This window comes from Pan troglodytes, chromosome 15 (genome assembly GCF_028858775.2).
Source record: "Pan troglodytes isolate AG18354 chromosome 15, NHGRI_mPanTro3-v2.0_pri, whole genome shotgun sequence".
Classification (NCBI taxonomy): domain Eukaryota; kingdom Metazoa; phylum Chordata; class Mammalia; order Primates; family Hominidae; genus Pan; species Pan troglodytes.
In genome coordinates this window covers 63,837,390-63,854,127 of record NC_072413.2, presented here as the reverse complement: position 1 = coordinate 63,854,127, position 16,738 = coordinate 63,837,390, and the positions used below count along the sequence as shown (strand labels likewise).

General features: G+C 40.3%; 1 pseudogene; it reads left to right on the top strand.

Annotated features, from left to right (window-relative positions):
- Positions 1–919: 919 nt before the first annotated feature.
- On the top strand, positions 920–2,387 carry LOC735407 (nuclear receptor coactivator 4-like; annotated as a pseudogene).
- The last annotated feature ends 14,351 nt before the right edge of the window (positions 2,388–16,738 follow it).

The following is a 16,738-nucleotide window of genomic DNA, read 5'->3' as shown; positions in this document are numbered from 1 at the left end:
ACCTGCAGAATGGGAGAAAATATTTGCAAACTATTCACCTGACAAGGGATTAATATTCAGAATATACAACGAACTCAGACAACTTAGCAAAAAAAATCAGATTTAAAAATAGACAGATTTTAAAATGTGCTGAATAGACATCTCTCAAAATAAGACATACAAATAGCCAGTAGGTGTATGAAAAAATGCTCAACATCACTAATCATCAGAGAAATGCAAATTAAAACCACAATAATATATCATCTCATCCCAGTTAGAATGGCTGTTATCAAAAAGACAAAAAATAATAAATGCTGGAGATGATATGAAGAAAGGGGAACTCACACAAACATACACACTGTTGCTGGGAATGTAAACTAGCATAGCCATTATGGAAAACAGTATGGAGATTGCTCAAAAAAACTAAAAATAAAACTACCATATGATCCAGTAATTCCACTGCTGGGTATATGTTCACAAGAAAGGAAATCAGTATATCAAAGAGATATCTGCACTACTGTGTTTACTGCAGCACTATTCACAATAACCAAGGTTTGGAAGCAACCTAAGTGCCCTCAACAGATGAATGGATAAAGAAAATGTGGTACATATACTCAATGGGATATTAGTCAGCCATAAGAAATAATAAAATTCTGTCATTTGAAGCAACATGGATGGAAATGGAAGACATTATGTTAAGCAAAATAACTCAGGCACAGAAAGACAAATATTCCATGCTCTCACTCTTATATGAGAGCTTAAAAAGTGGATCTCATAGCAGTAGACAGTAGAATGATGGTTACCAGAGGCCAAGAAGAGTGGGAAGGGGACATAAAAAGAGGTTGGTTAATGGGTACAAAAATACAGTTAGATAAAAGGAATAAGTTCTGGCAGTTGATAGCAGAGTAGGGTGACTATAATTAAGAATAATTGATTAGAGTGTACCCAAAACAAAGCTCTAGCCAATCAAGTCTCTGTGTGCCTGGAGAGACTGGGCAGTTTGACCTTTAAGCCTGAATATTCAACTGTCCTACTCTTTGAAGCAGACACAACTGCTCTGCATCAGACCATCACCACATTTGTGTCTCTCAAAACCATTCAAATTCCTGAGCACTTGATGGATCATGCTAGTTCATCAAATATTGGGCCTTTCCTGAAGAAAAGAGGCTATATCCCAATGCAAGAGCAGAATCCAGCATCACAACTGTTCCTCTCAGCAAATGGCTCCTTGGAAGCAAACCTGCCAGTGATTGTCTGGACTGACTCACCCAAAAGCAGACCTTGGAGAATAATCAGGCTTCTGCAAGAGCCTGCAATTTCTTCAGTAGTGTCTGGGAAAACCTAAAGGGCTTAGAAAACTGGCTCCTCAAGAGTCAGTGACAGGAAGTTCCTGAAAAACCAAGTTATCAAAAGTGTAACAGCCATTCCACTACCAGTTCTTTCTCCATTGAAACTGAAGATCAAGAGTTTCCTGAACAAGATGAGACAGATCTATCAGATTGGTTGGTGACTCCCTAGGAACCCCAGAAGCTGGAGAAGCCTGAGAATGGCAGTCATGAAACCAGTGAGAAGTTTAAGCACTTGTGCTAGTCCTACAATGTGAACGATTGGCTTGTCAAGACCAACTCCCGCACCAACTGTCAGGGCAACAAGCCCAAGGGGGTGGAGATTGAAAACCTGGCAATCTGAACTGCCTGAATGACCACTTGGAGGCCAAAACACCATTGTCCACCCCCAGTGTGGTTACTGGGATTGGCCTGTCCAGAAGCATCATGACCCATGTAAGGTAGAGGAGATGTGCAAAGCCAATGAGCCCTGCACAAGCTTTGCAAAGTGTGTGTGTGATGAGAATTGTGAGAAGGAAGCTCTGTGCAAGTGGCTTCTGAAGAAAGAAGGAAAGGATAAAAATGGGATGCCTGAGGAACCCAAACCTGAGCCTGAGAAGCATAAAGATTCCCTGAACATGTGGCTCTGTCCTTCTAGAAAAGAAGAGAACACAGGCACTAAAGGTAATGGTTCCTTCTAGAATTTCTGATTCCTTCCAAGTCATAAAGAACAGCTGTCAGAGTGGCTCATCTGGCCGCCATACAAAAAAGGAAGTCCCAAGGAAGACAGAGCTGGCAAACCAAAGCCTAAAAGCCCCATGACCACTTCCTGGTGTCCCTTTAACACAGCTGACTGGGTCCTGCCAGGAAGAAGATGGGCAACCTCAGCCAGTTATCCTCTGTCAAAGACAAGTGGCTGCTTGGAAAGAAGGCCCAGGAAGTATTACTTAATTCACCTCTACAGGAGGAATATAATTTCCTCCTAGACCTTTTCGGCCTCCCTGCAGTTTGTGACCTTTTTGCCTGTATGCAGCTTAAGTTGATAAAGAGAAGTGGTTACACCAAACTCCTCTGCAGATGTGAAGGAATGGACAGCAAGAGTTGAGCAGTTTTCTGCCGATCATCACACATCATGAGCTGAGTGACTACAGGTTGCCAAATCATTGTTTCTGAGTCTGACCAGTGAGCTTAGTTCTTCTCCTGCCTAATTTTGTACTAGTGAAGTGAGGTGAGTCATGAGATTGAGTTACTGTTTAAAAGAAAAACCCTGTTTAGCAATGCTGAGGTGACTCAGTTCCTTCCTTCTTACAGAAGTATTAATCCACCCTACACTAGAAATGCAGCATCTTGGTGGACCCGTCTTTTTCACAAGCCTCCAAGTCTCCTTAGATTGGGTTGTTACTAAAAGTACATTAAAGCACTCTAGTCTTAAAAATGAAATATTCCTATAATCGAAGTGTATTGATGTATTCTAAAGCTAGTAAACTTCCGTAACTTTTAATTGCCCTATAGATGCTTCTCTTGCTGTGGGTTTTCTTCTGTTAGTGGTCAAAATAATGATTTTTCTGTTCTGTTAAAATATTGTATATTTTACAAAAAAAATTAACCTGGCCAATAGTGATTACCAAAAATATACATTAATAATCTTGGCAATTTTTGACATTAACTACCAAACATTTTAGCCTACATGCTAGTTCTACATTATTTTTCATCTTCACTTGAAAGAAACTCAGCTATTGTCTTTATTTTTTTCTGTAAATGTTATTAAAGTATCCAGTGAGCTCTTTTAGAAGGGCTCTGTATTATTTCAAGACTATTTTCAGGGTAGTTCTGGCCTTTCAAAATATTCTACAGACCTACAGGGTTTAAAAGAACCTCAGTGCCGACTAAGCAAATAGGCAAGACGTTGGAAATGTGGTCTAGTACTTGAACCATTCACTATCGTAGGGATTTTGGGTGCATCCTGTGTAAATGGAAGCTGAGCTTGACACATCTGGTGCTTTTAACTAGGGATAAAGTTGTCCTCTCACTGCAAGCACAGTATATCTGGACCTCCAAAAGTACAACGCAGTGACATTTTGTGAACAGACCATTTTCAACACTTGTGCCTTGGGGTATTCATTGAAGCTTTATGAAAACTACTGATGTTTTTTCAATATCCTTAAAGTTATGTCCATGCTTTAAAATGTCTCTGTAGGAGAGAAGAGAGGTTTATAATGTTTTTAAATTCTCTAAGATATTTTTGCTGCTTTCCAGACTTTGAAACTATTAAGCTTCTTAACTGCCTATATTATTAGAAATACTTCTGGGGAAATTTCATGGTCCCACAATGTCATTGCCATACAGCTTCACTAGAGTTCTTTGAACCACAGCTGAAAAGAGCTTTGTATTATTTTTTAATCCCCTCCCCAGATATCATTTAGAACTATTGTAATAAAGGTGGTGGGTAAAAACAACCTAAGGAGCTTTTCCAGTTACCGTAAGTTGCAGCTAACTCTGTGGTTTCTTTTTTGAGGCCTAACAAACATACTGTATTTTACATTATCAAAATGTAATTTACATTACTCACTATGTTAATGAGTATATAAAAGTTTCTTTTGCATTGATGCATTTTGTATCTGCCTTCATTAAAAGCAAAACAGCCCTTAAAAAAAAGGAAAAAAGAAAGAAATTAACCGCAGCCATATGTCTTTGTTACCTACAAATGGTTTTTGTTTTACTCTAATACATCCCTGAGGTAATGCTATAAAGTGAAGGCGAGAGTTTATGTCTTAAATAAAGCTTCCCGGAAAAGGACTATACTAGGTACTTCAAACTATTGACATTTCAAAGAATAGACTCTTGGGTACAGTCTTCTGATGTAACATAACTTAGACAACACTCAGACTGCACCTGTGGGCTAAGGCAAGATTTCTAGAACTCTTTTTAGTTGAGAAGCAGACAGCTTCATGCGATTGCTAACCCAAGATCCAGAGGAATAAGAATTAATTATAGGACTGAATATACTGATAAGAGAAATTTTATTGGGGTTAGCTGGAATATTGTTTTTGTTTTAATGTTCTGTTTTCTGAATCTATAAGAAAGCCATTCCCTCTCTTTTTATACTTCTTTAACCCATGACAATTTAGTAAACTCTGCTTTTGTAAACTGAAATGACACTGATTTTAGACCGCTCCTGCTTACAGAGCACAGAGAAGTCACACAGACCTGTGCCCACCGGCATCCCACCCCAAGCCAAAACCACCACCAATGTGACTGCTCACACATTTGCCAGCAGGGTCCTCAACAGCTGCATTGCCTCCACCACTGTGGTGAATGCCTGCAGGGAGGCAGGCATCCCCGGCACCTGTGAGCACCCTGCCGCAGCTGTCACTACTGACGCCGCTGGCATGTATGAATGAGGAAGGATCCCATTGTCAGTGCACTAAGAAATGCTTTGGCTGACACCACCCATCGGAGTGTAGTGACCAGCAGTGTCGGAGCACCTCACTCCCCACCCCCAACCAGCAAAGTAGATTCCTAACCTCAAGGAGCCAGAGAACAAATTTGGAGCCCAATACAAGTCCCCCAGAGTTAGAGTGCGCAGTCTCAAAGTTAGGATCTGAGTGTTGGCCACCTAAAATCTTCCAGAAACAAAGCCAGTTGGCCGAATCCACCTTACACCAAAATCAAACCCTCAAAGTCATCAAATAGGATAAAAGAAAAAAAAATCCCAAGGTCAGCACCCTCAAAGATAGAAGGAACATAAGTCCACAAAGATAAGAAAGAATCAACACAAGAACCATGACAACTAAAAAAGCCAGAGTGTCTTCTTTCCTCTAAACAACCATATCAACTCTCTAGTAAGGGTTCTGAACCAGGCTGAGATGACTGAAATAACAGAAATAGAATTCAGAATATGGACAGGAATGAAGATAACTGAGCTACAGGAGTACATTGAAACCTAATCCAAGGAAGCTAAGAATCATGATAAAACAATGCAGTAGCTGACAGATAAAATAGCCAGTATAGAAAAGAATGTAATTACTTGACAGAGCTGAAAAACACACTACAATAATTTCATAATGCAATCACAAGTATTAGTAGCAGAATAGATCAAGTGGAGAAAAGAATCTCAGAGCTTGAAGACTGGCTTTCTGATAATAGACAATCAGACAAAAATAGAGAAAAAAGAATGAAAAGGAACAAACAAAACCTCCAAGAAACATGAAATTATGTAAAGAAACCAAATCTATCACTCATTTTTGTCCCTTAAAGAAATAGGGAGAGTGTAAACAACTTGAAAAACATATTTCAGGATATCATTCATGAGAACTTTCCCAACCTAGCTAGAGAGGCCAACGTTCAAATTCAGGTAATGCAGAAAACCCCCTAAGATACTTCACAAAAAGATCATCCCCAAGACACATAATCATCAGATTCTCCAAGGTTGAAATAAAAGAAAAATTGTTAAAGGCAGCTAGAGAGAAAGGTCAGGTCACCTACAAAAGGAAGCTTATCAGACTAATGGTGGACCTTTCAATAGAAACCTACAAACCAGAAGAAATTGGAGGCCAATATTCAACATTCTTAAAGAAAAGAATTCCAACCCAGAATTTCACATCCAGCCAAATAAAGCTTCATAAGCAAAGGAGAAATAAGATTCTTTAACAACTTCAGTCAAGTTTTTAAACAACTTCAGTAAAGTTTTTAAACAACTTCAGTAAAGTCTCAGGATACCAAATTAATGTACAAAAATCACTAGCATTCTTATACAAGCAAATGCTAAGAGAATTTATTACCACAAGACTTGCCTTACAAAAGCTCCTGAAGGAAGCACTGAATATGGAAAGACCGTTACCAGCTGCTACAAAAACACACTGAAGTACACAGACTAGTGATACTATAAAGTAACCACATAAACAAGTCTGCAAAGTAACCAGCTAACATCATGATGACAGGATCAAACACACACATATCAATAATAACTTTGAATGTAAATGGGCTAAATGCCCCAATTAAAAGGCACAAGTGGCAAGCTGGATAAAGAACCAAGACCCATTGGTATGCTGTCTTTTAGAGACCCATCTCACATGCAATGACAACACAGGCTAAAAATAAAGGGATGGAGACAAATCTACCAAGCAAATGGAAAACAGAAAAAGACAGGGGTTGCAATCCTAGTTTCAGACAAAGCAGATTTTAAACCAACAAAGATCAAAAAAGACAAAGAAGGGCATTACATAATGGTAAAGGGTTCAATTCAACAAGAATACCTAACTATCCTAAATATATATGCACCTAACACAGGAGCAGCCAGATTCATAAAGCAAGCTCTTAGGGGCCTTCAAAGAGACTTAGACTCCCACACAATAACAGTGGGAGACCTTAACACAACACTGACAATATTAGACATATTATTGAGACAGAAAATTAACATTGATATTCAGGACCTGAACTCAGCACTGGATGAAATGGACCTGATAGACATCAACAGAACTCTCCAAAACAACAGAATATACATTCTTCACATCACCACATGGCACATACTCTAAAATAGATTACATAGTTGGAAGTAAAACACTCCTCAGCAAATGCAAAAGAACTGAAATCATAACAAACAACCTCTCAGACCACAATACAATCAAATTAGAAATCAAGACTAGGAAATTCACTCAAAACCATACAATTACATGGAAATTGAATAACTGCCCCTGAATGACTTTTGGGTAAATAATGAAATTAAGGCAGAAATCAAGAAGTTCTTTGAAACTAATGAGAACAAAGATGCAACATACCAGAATCTCTGGGACACAGCTAAGGCAGTGTTAAGAGGGAACTTTGTAGCACTTAAAGCCCACCTCAAAGAGTTAGAAAGATCTCTATATGACAACCTCACATCACAACGAAAAGAACTAGAGAACAAAGAGCAAACCAATCCAAAATCTAGCAGAAGACAAGCAATAACCAAAATCAGAGCTAAACTGAAGAAGACTGAGACACAGAAAATCACCCAAAGATGAATGAATCCAGGAGCTGTTTTCTTTGAAAAAAATTAATAGAATAGATAGACCACTCGCTAGACTAATGAAGGAGAAAAGAGAGAAGATCCAAATAAAAACAATCAGAAATGAGAAGGGGGATATTACCACTGACTCCACAGAAATACAATAATCATCAGAGAATATTATGAACACTTCTATGTACATAAACTAGAAAATCTAGAAGAAAAGGACACATTCCTGGACACATACATCCTCCCAAGACTGAGCCAGAAGGATATTAAATCCCTGAACAGACCAATAATGAGCTCTGAGATTGAGTCAGTAATAAATAGCCCACCAACCAAAAAAGCCCAGGACCAGATGAATTCACAACTGAATTCTACCAGATGTACAAAGAAAAGCTGGTACCATTCCTACTAAAACTATTTCAAACAACTGTGGAGGAGAGACTCCTCCCTAACTTATTCTATGAGTCCAGCATCACCCTGATTCCAAAACCCGACAGAGACACAACAAAAAAAGAAAACTTCAGGCCAATATCCTTGATGAACATTGATACAAAAATCCTCAACAAAATACGGCAAACCAAATCTAGCAGCACATCAAAAAGCTTATCCACCACAATCAAGTAAGCTTTATTCCTGGGATGCAAGGTTGGTTCAACATATACAAATTAATAAATGTGATTCACCACATAAACAGAACCCAAACCAAAAACCACACGATTATCTCAATAGATACAGAAAAGGCTTTCAATAAAATTCAACCCCGCTTCATGTTAAAAACTCTCAATAAATAGGTATTGAAGAAACCATGTGTGGTGCACATGTATCCTAGAACTTAAAGTATAATTTAAAAAAAAATTTTGAGGGGGAGGTGCCAGGCGCAGTGGCTTACACCTGTAATCCCAGCACTTTGGGAGACCAAAGCAGGTGGATCATGAGGTCAGGAGTTCAAGACAAGCCTGGCCAAGATGGTGAAACCTCATCTCTACTAAAAATACAAAAATTAGCTGGGCGTGATGGCAGGTGCTGGAATCCCAGCTACTCAGGAGGCTGAGGCAGAGAACTGCTTGAACCCAGGAGGCAGAGGTTGCAGTGAGCCAAGATTGTGCCACTATACTCCAGCCTGGGTGACAGAGTAAAATTCTGTCTCAAAAAAATTTTAAAAAAAATTTAAAGAAACAGATTTTAAATATCTGATTCTCACTGAGTTCCCAGAATTCAGAAACTCTTAAAGAACCTCCTTACTTTTCATGGCAATATAGCTATTTGCATAATTTTGGTAGGAATTGGTCCTGCTTTTCACCAGAATATAATTAAATAATTGATAGTACAATCAAGGCCTTATCTGAAGTGTCATATCTGAGAATGGTGCTCATTTAATCAGATATGAACACCAGTTTGTTTTAACAAACAGAAGTTGGTCATACTTAGAGAATCAGTGCCTACAAAGCCCTCCCAGGAAAACTGGCCTGGTTCCTGGCTGACAGAGTCCCCACCTTTCAGGGTGTTAGAAAGGTCATTTTCTAGTACACCAGTAACTTTAGGATATTCAGGGACCGTAAGAAAAGAGGATTTCACCCAAATTCATAGGTACTGCAGGTGAAATTTGGTAGAGAGAGTTTCTTGGAATTGATTTCCTAGCCTCAAGATAGTAAATAGTAGAGGCTTTTAAACCCATCTGAGATTTTTATGAAAACTCCCAGACATAAGTTAATTTTGTAGCATTAGTTGTTGCTCAGTACTATATAGCTCAAGATTTGCAAAGACTGGCAAACTTAAGAAAAACGATATGCTAATTAACATCCTTGCTGCATCTATGTAAACAATCAGGCTAAACCTAATTGAAATCAGCCTTATTTTGTGATCAAGAATTCTTTCTTTGAGATTATATAATCACAAGGGGAAGAAGGAGATTGTTAGAAAAAAATTGTGAAAGACTTTGAAATGTACTAAAAACTACCAAAGAGATTACTGGATGTTTTTATTGGAAAACTATGCGTTGTCTAGAGCATACCACTTTGGCTTATCTAATTCTATGTGGTTTAGACCTATCCTATCTTTGAGCTATTTACCACTCTGTAAGTTATAAAAATAAAATGATAGCAATGTAAACAATTTTTTTCTATAAACATGCAAATTAATTCTGTCTGGTGGAGGAACAATTGAATCCCACCCCACCCAAACAATTATGGAAAAAGCCAATTTTTCATTTATTTGTAAATTCATTTCATGACCTACATATAGCTCTACTCTTTGAATTCTCATTTGAACTACTTGTAACATCTTACTGATTTCCTCATGAATTAATAAGTTAAATAAAATATTTGACATATGTTCACTTTGTATATTTATTTGACAGTCATGGTTTTATCTTAAAAAAGTATCCATTAACAAGTTAAATTTGTTTTGTTTTCGTGGTGTAAACTCTATTATATTTATTATTTATATATAATTATAAAAGCATTGCATTGTCAACAGTTAACTGGTTGACATAATTTTAGTTTAATAGACACTCAATTAAGCATTTATTAAATTTTGCTTTCTATCTTGGAGTTAATAATTTAATTTTAGGTTTCTAACATTCTTGCAGGTACTTGAAAAGTTCTTAAGCCCTAAGCACTGTAACTGTGGGGCAAAAATCAATATAATAACTGTGTAGTCACTCAATAAATACTTGTTGAATAAATGATTGAATTACAAATAATATCTATCATTTTGGTGGCATTTCCCAAGTGCCATACATTCATATATACACCAGAAATAAAAAATACAAGATGAAAAATAAACTAGGTAGTAAGATTTGTTGGAAATTATTATTGTTATTATTATTGTTGCCATAATGGCAATAAGGCAATAATAACGGGCTAAAACAGGCTGAATATCTTGCCTGCAATTGCACAGTTCTAAGTGCCAGAAGTAATATTTGAACCCAGTTTTCTGACCACAGAGTTCATACCTTTTCACTACCCCGGATATGGTCCTGAGTCTTGTGCCTCTTTGAGGAAGTCCCATCATGGTGATTCATATTTTCTTTTCTTTTCTTTTTTTTTTTTGTCCTTCTACTCTCAAGCCCCATTATCCTTGTTCTTGGCTATGGAGACATCTCACTGGAAAACACAGCACTCACAGGCCTTGGATTTCCAGTTCTGTGAGCAGGAGTAAAATCCTGGCCCTTTCTGAAGCTATGTATTCTTGAGCAAGTTATTTAATATATCTGTTAAAATAAGAATAATAACATCTTACCGTAAGGGTATTGAGAAGGAAAATGAGATAATGAAGTAACAAGCTTGGCACTGTTCCTGGCACAGAGTAAGTGCTCAGTAAGCAGTGGTCGAGGTCATAGTTGCTTACAGATTCCTGCTCCTCTCTGGCCACTCTAAAGCCTCTGAACTGCAGTCAAGGGCGGCAGGGATTGGGTTAGGAAGGAAGAAATGGTAGCGAGAGGACACGATTTGCATAAGCCTTTACATTTTATGAAAACTCTTTTTATTCCACAATGGAACAAGTCTTTTGAAGCAAGGCAGTACAACCTAGAGACAATTTAAACAAATTCCAACTGGAGAGTTACAAGAGAGATTGCAAAAAGAAACTGGAGTCATGCCTTAATGGGTCCAAATCCCAGTGGCTCTGAGCCAAGCAGGCTCCAAATCTGCCTCAGCTCCTGATTGCACTGAGCCCAAATCCCTCTCCAGGCCCCGGAAATAAAAGGGAAGTGAGGAGAGGAGACCACAGGGCATTCAGGGGCCCAACTTAGGCCAAGCCAAAAACTCAAGTCTGGGTCCCAGTCTTTGTTCTTGAGGAAGTTGTTTGTCAGCAAATGTAGGAAAACCTGGGAGGGGATTGTGTTGTTGGAAAAAAAAATGTTAGTTTCTAATGCACACAAAGTCCCAAAATAAAGCTCAGCAAAGCAGCCACTGTGTCTCCCATTGCTTTTGTAGATCCCCGTGGCTTTAGCCACTGAGTTCTGCACAAAGGGGGCTCTAGGTAAGTGCCGATTTCCTAAGGAAGATATGCCAGGCTGAAGCAAGAAAAGCAGGGTAGGTAGGGGTCTTAACTCATTTCTGAATGAGTGTGATTGTGATCCGCACTGTCATAGCACGGGTCTTGCTCTATTCAATAACCACCTCCAAAAAGAGTCTGGGGTTGTGCAGGAGGGGCTGTGGAGAGGTGGGAGAAGTCATCATTACAGGTATAGAACAGGACTCTAACTTTAATCACAACCTCCAGTGAGGTCTTCCAGACCCGCCAAATCTCACAACTTCAGTTGAGACTTGGACTTGAAAATGCGCTCCCTGTCAGCTACAGTGTGGCATAGAGAAGGAGCCTGGGCTTTGTTTGCCTTTAACAAAACACTGGGTTGAAACCAGCCACTTACCCACAGAGTGACTTCATTTACTTAACACCTCTAAGCCTCAGTTTCTTCCTTTCTAAATTAAGGTTAATAACATAGATCCCATACGATTGTCGTAAGGATTAAATGAGATAAGTGGGAATTAAAAACACTTGCCTTGCAAGGTGTTTTAAGATTAAATAAGGTGATGTATGAAAATCCAAGCCTGGCACTAACAGGCCCTTAATTGTGACTGGCTTGGTTTGAGGGAGGGCTACAAATCACCCCCTCTCCTTTTCATGATCTGAGCAAGTGAGATACAGAAAAATAAATGGAGTCTAAAAGATTAGCTTTGGAGCCAGTAGAGACGGATAAGAGACAGAGGCATTGGCCTGCAGACAAGGGGGCTTCCTAACATTTTACCTTGGAATCAGCAGTGTCTCTCCAGTGCTGTTTCCTCCTAAGGAGTAGAGCTAACATTTCTTCATGGAAGCATCGGGACCGGGGAGTTAAATTCTTCCTGGCAGTAATGTATATAACTACCCCTCAAACAGACAGCACATATTATTAAAAACATCCCACTGTTATAAACAGGTATGAACTTGCCTTCTTAATTCAAGTCCTGACCCTTCAACTTGTGGTCTTGAAACATGTACATCACTCATCCATGTGTTAACATCTTAACAAGGAATTCTTCACAGATCAGCTTTTCAGAGAAGTACAGGATCCCTGGGTGATCAATTTCTCTTCCCCACACTTAAGCCACATCCACAGACTTTCTATTTTCATCACAACACTATAAATATCACAGTAACATTTTAAGTACCTCCTTAGGTTTTCTCTCCTCATCTGCTGTCCCTAAGGAGCAGGTGGGGTGCAGGAGAAAAGATGGAAACCATGCTCAAGGAGCCCCAGCCTCCTCTGCTCTCTTCAATAAGTGCTGATGTCCTGCCCATAAGCCTGGCACTGGATTGGGACTGGCTCCTGGTCCTATCAATTTGAACTTTCTACCTAATACTATATTATGTCAAATCTTCTAGGCTTCTTTTAAAACTCTGGATGAGCATAGGAGCTCAGACACACATGTACACAGTTGTGCATGCACACGTATGCTCACATCCACTCACAATCACCCCTCACTCTCAGCAGGTGATGCCTAGATGACGTCTCCTGCTTCGTACAGACAATAGGAACCACCATCTGGAAAGTCCTTCAGAGTCACACATTCAGAGCTACAATCCACCCACATCCACGTGCATTCTCTTTTCCTTTCCCGCTCCTGTAAGAAAGTTCAATCAAAGCAAGTTCTCTTACCTATTTTTGGATGCCATCAACCCCTCCTTCTCAGGAATCTTTACTTTCAATGATCCTTTTTCTCTTTTGTACATGCAAGCTCTATATTTCCATTGAATTTTCATGAAGAATGTGCTCCCATTAAAAAAAAAAAAAAAAACCTCTCTCACCCCATCCTCATTGGTCAACTGGCACCCTGCCTCTCTCCTCCCTGTCGTAACCAAGTGTCTAAAAAGTGTTGTCCAGCCCCACTGACAACATCTGCTCATGTCTCACTCAGTCCTCAGACCACCCCAATCTGACTCTTTACTCCACCAAAAAAAAACAAGGCTACCAATGATCTCCAAGTTGCTAAATCCAGCAGTTTCCAGTCCTTGCCTCAGTTGTGCTCCCAGCAGTGTTTCAGAATTTGAAGACTCCCTTGGATACCTCAAGGCAACCAACGTCACAGCCTTGCCGCTGAACTGATCCTGACTTGGTTCTCCAAGCTCAAGAGGGTTTCCATCATCTAACCAGCTGCCAGAATTCATCTGGAGCCACCCACAGCACCTCTTTCCCTCTTACTCTCTACATCCAATTCACCAACAAGTACACTGTTCTGCTTTCGAAATATTTAAGTTGATCTGTGTCCCTCCATTTCACTGCTATCCCTCTCCAAGCCACCATTTTCTTTCACTTGGTCAACAACACTGACCTCTTAAGAAGTCTTCCTCACAGAGCTTTCTGTCCTGAATGAACAGAAGCTGAGTGTTATGTTTTTTAATGAAAATTTGGTTTCCTCTCTCTCTCTCTTCCTCTCTCCCTCCCTACCCTTCTTAAAACCCTTCAGTGGTTTTTTATTGCTCTTAGAATCCAGGTCCAAATCCTTAACATGGCTTATAGGATCCAACAAGGTCTGGCCCCTGCAGGTCCTCCATTTGTCTCATAGTTTGTGTGGAGCTCTGCTTGAAGTTGTGCAGTGCACAGGTTGCACAGCTGTATACCTAGGTCCTGGGCCCTGACCTATCTTTCCAGTCTCATCTCTACCACTCTGGCCCTTCTATTCTAAACTCAGCCACATGCTCATTTCTCAAATGTGTCCTGCTCACTCCAGCCAACAGTGTTCTTTGCTATGAGTACACTCTATTCCTCACTCCCAAATTCTTCTCTTGGATAATTTTCAATCAAAAGTCACTTCTTCAGGGTAGCTGTTAGTATTGATCACAGTCCCAGCAAGAAACAAACAGCATACTCCAAGAGGGCGAGTGAAAGGAGTTTAATGAAGGGGCATGTTACAGCATCCGGATGGGGTCAAGGGAAACCAGCAAGGGCTGGAGAAGCACCCTGAGCTGGACCCTGTTGCCACCCCTGGGTCTGAAGGAGCAAGAGGAGGACAATGCAGCTGTAGGAGAGGGGTCTCCTGACAGCAGCTGTGATCCCCAGAAGAGGAGCACACCACCACTAAACTGTAGCCCAACGGGGAGGAGGCCAGGCTAGAAACACTTCTACCCCTCCCCTTTCACTCTCTGATCTCTCGCTGGTGTCTCCCATTGGCCAAACCCACCCAAAAGTCAGAGGGCAAGAGCCACAGTGTTGTGGCTCTCTAGGGATCAGAGCAACTAGAAGAGGTTGCTCTGACCTGGAGAGCAAGTGGAGCATGTTGCGCCTACCTTCTCTCTTCCCCCTCATTCAGCTCTCTTTGATATATGCTGCTTTAACACAGCACTCTCTTCCTTCATAGTTATTCTCCCCATTTGTATGTTTCCTATGTTAATAATTTGATTAACATCAAATTATTATCAAGTAATTATTAATTATTTGATACAGATAATTTTTCATATCAAACGATGGACACGATGCGTTCATAAGCTCATAAGGATAAGCACCACTTGGATTGCCAGTGCCTGGCACAGTGCCCAGTGTGGAGCTCTGCAAACATCTGTTGAATGAATAAACATCCTCATCAACTGCTGATTATAGGGTGTTTATATACTTTGGCCCATGTTTGTGAAGACTAAGGAAGGCCTGGCGTTAATGGGAAGGGCAAGGCCCTGGGCGAGACAGACAGTACAGATGAGGATCCTCATCAGAGTGTCAGGGAGGTCCAGAACCTTCACTCCACATTCAGTCGAAAGTCTTAATGAAGCCTCTGGACCAAAGCTCCAGCTTTTCTCCTGCCCCATAGAGAGAAATAGTGAGAGGTTCCAACTGGACAATGGGCCAGATGGGGTAATAAATGGAAATACAAAACAAAGGAAATACATCAGAATTTAGAGTTAAGGAATCCATGTCCTCCCCTGCTCTGACACTTACTTTGCTCTGACACTTACTTGGCTGTGTAACTTTGAGTAATCATGCAACTCCCTGGCTCTCAGTTTCCTCGACTGTCAAGCAGGAATAATGACTAAACTTTCCATTACAGTTGCTGGGAGGACCACATGAGAACATGTGTTATGTGAAATGTAGTTTATAAATTCTTAAGCACTGAACAATTCATCCCTTGGTTTCAGAGGCACACAAGATGGTTCTAATAAAGCTCATTTCCTAATTTTTGTATGGGGAGGGCACTCATTCTGGAAGCAAAATATTCACCACAGATACTCCTGAGCCTCATGGGACCTCATTCACCAGGGTGGTTCCTCAGAGTGGCCCTACCTAGTGGCAATGGGAATAATTATTGTAAGCACCTAAACCCCTCCCTCCAAAATCAGGAAAGTCTCTTGCTACTTCTCACCCCCCTTCCTCAGCCTGAGAGAAGCTCCCAATGGCCAATCAGAATCATCACCCCTAGTTTTCTATAAGCACACACATGAGAAAGATACACAGTGGCTCATGCCTGTAATCCCAGCACTTTGGGAGGCCAAGGAAGGCAGATCATGAGGTCAGGAGTTTGAAACCAGCCTGGCCAACATGGTGAAACCCCATCTCTATTAAAGATACAAAAAATTAGCTGGGCGTGGTGGCACGTGCCTGTTTCCCAACTACTCGGGAGGCTGAGGCAGGAGAATCGCTTGAACCCAGGAAGCAGAGGTTGCAGTGAGCCGAGATGGCGCCATTGCACTCCAACCTGGGCAACAGGGTAAGACTCTGTCTCCAAAAAAAAAAAAAAAAACTTGCCTCAGTTTCCCCATGGATCACTTGCTACATATTTATGAATGTGTAATTAGAAATGTGTGATGTCATCATTTCCAATTATGCGGTTTTAGCTTGCAGCAATGACACATTACCCTAATGTGTGCTTCCTTCTAATTGATAATTATCCTTGATCCCTGTAATCATGATATAATATCTCTAAGGCAGAAGTGCTCTTATTTTCCTTTTCTTCTTCCTTTTTCCTCCTCAGGTTCATCCTTCCTGTGGATTCCTGATATCTCCTAAACTCATTGTGGATTTCCTTACCTCTCCAAACAGATGGCTCAGTGCCATTAACTTTGTAATTTCATCTTTGAAAAATCTAATCTTTGTACTCCCTTCTCTGCTTTCCTTAACTTTTTAATAACACAGACTTGTCAGAACAGAAATTGCTTCTGACCTGGAACAGGCTGTGCTATCAATGGCATGTATATTGCTGAGGCTGGGGTGGCTTCACTTTGACTTGACACAAACCCAATCAGGATATGAGACCTCCGAAGATTTTCATCTTTATCTGAGGTCTCACAGTTGTTAGGCAAGTGGGAATGATATTGATGTCTGTATACCTCCTTGTAGTTCACACCAAAAAGAGAGAGAAAAAGAGAGAGGTTCCTGACATTTATCTCTTAAACAAGACATGTGAGCAGCCAGACGCTGTCTGACAGGACAAATATTTACTGTGCCTGCAAACAGCCCTGAATGCCAGTCCAG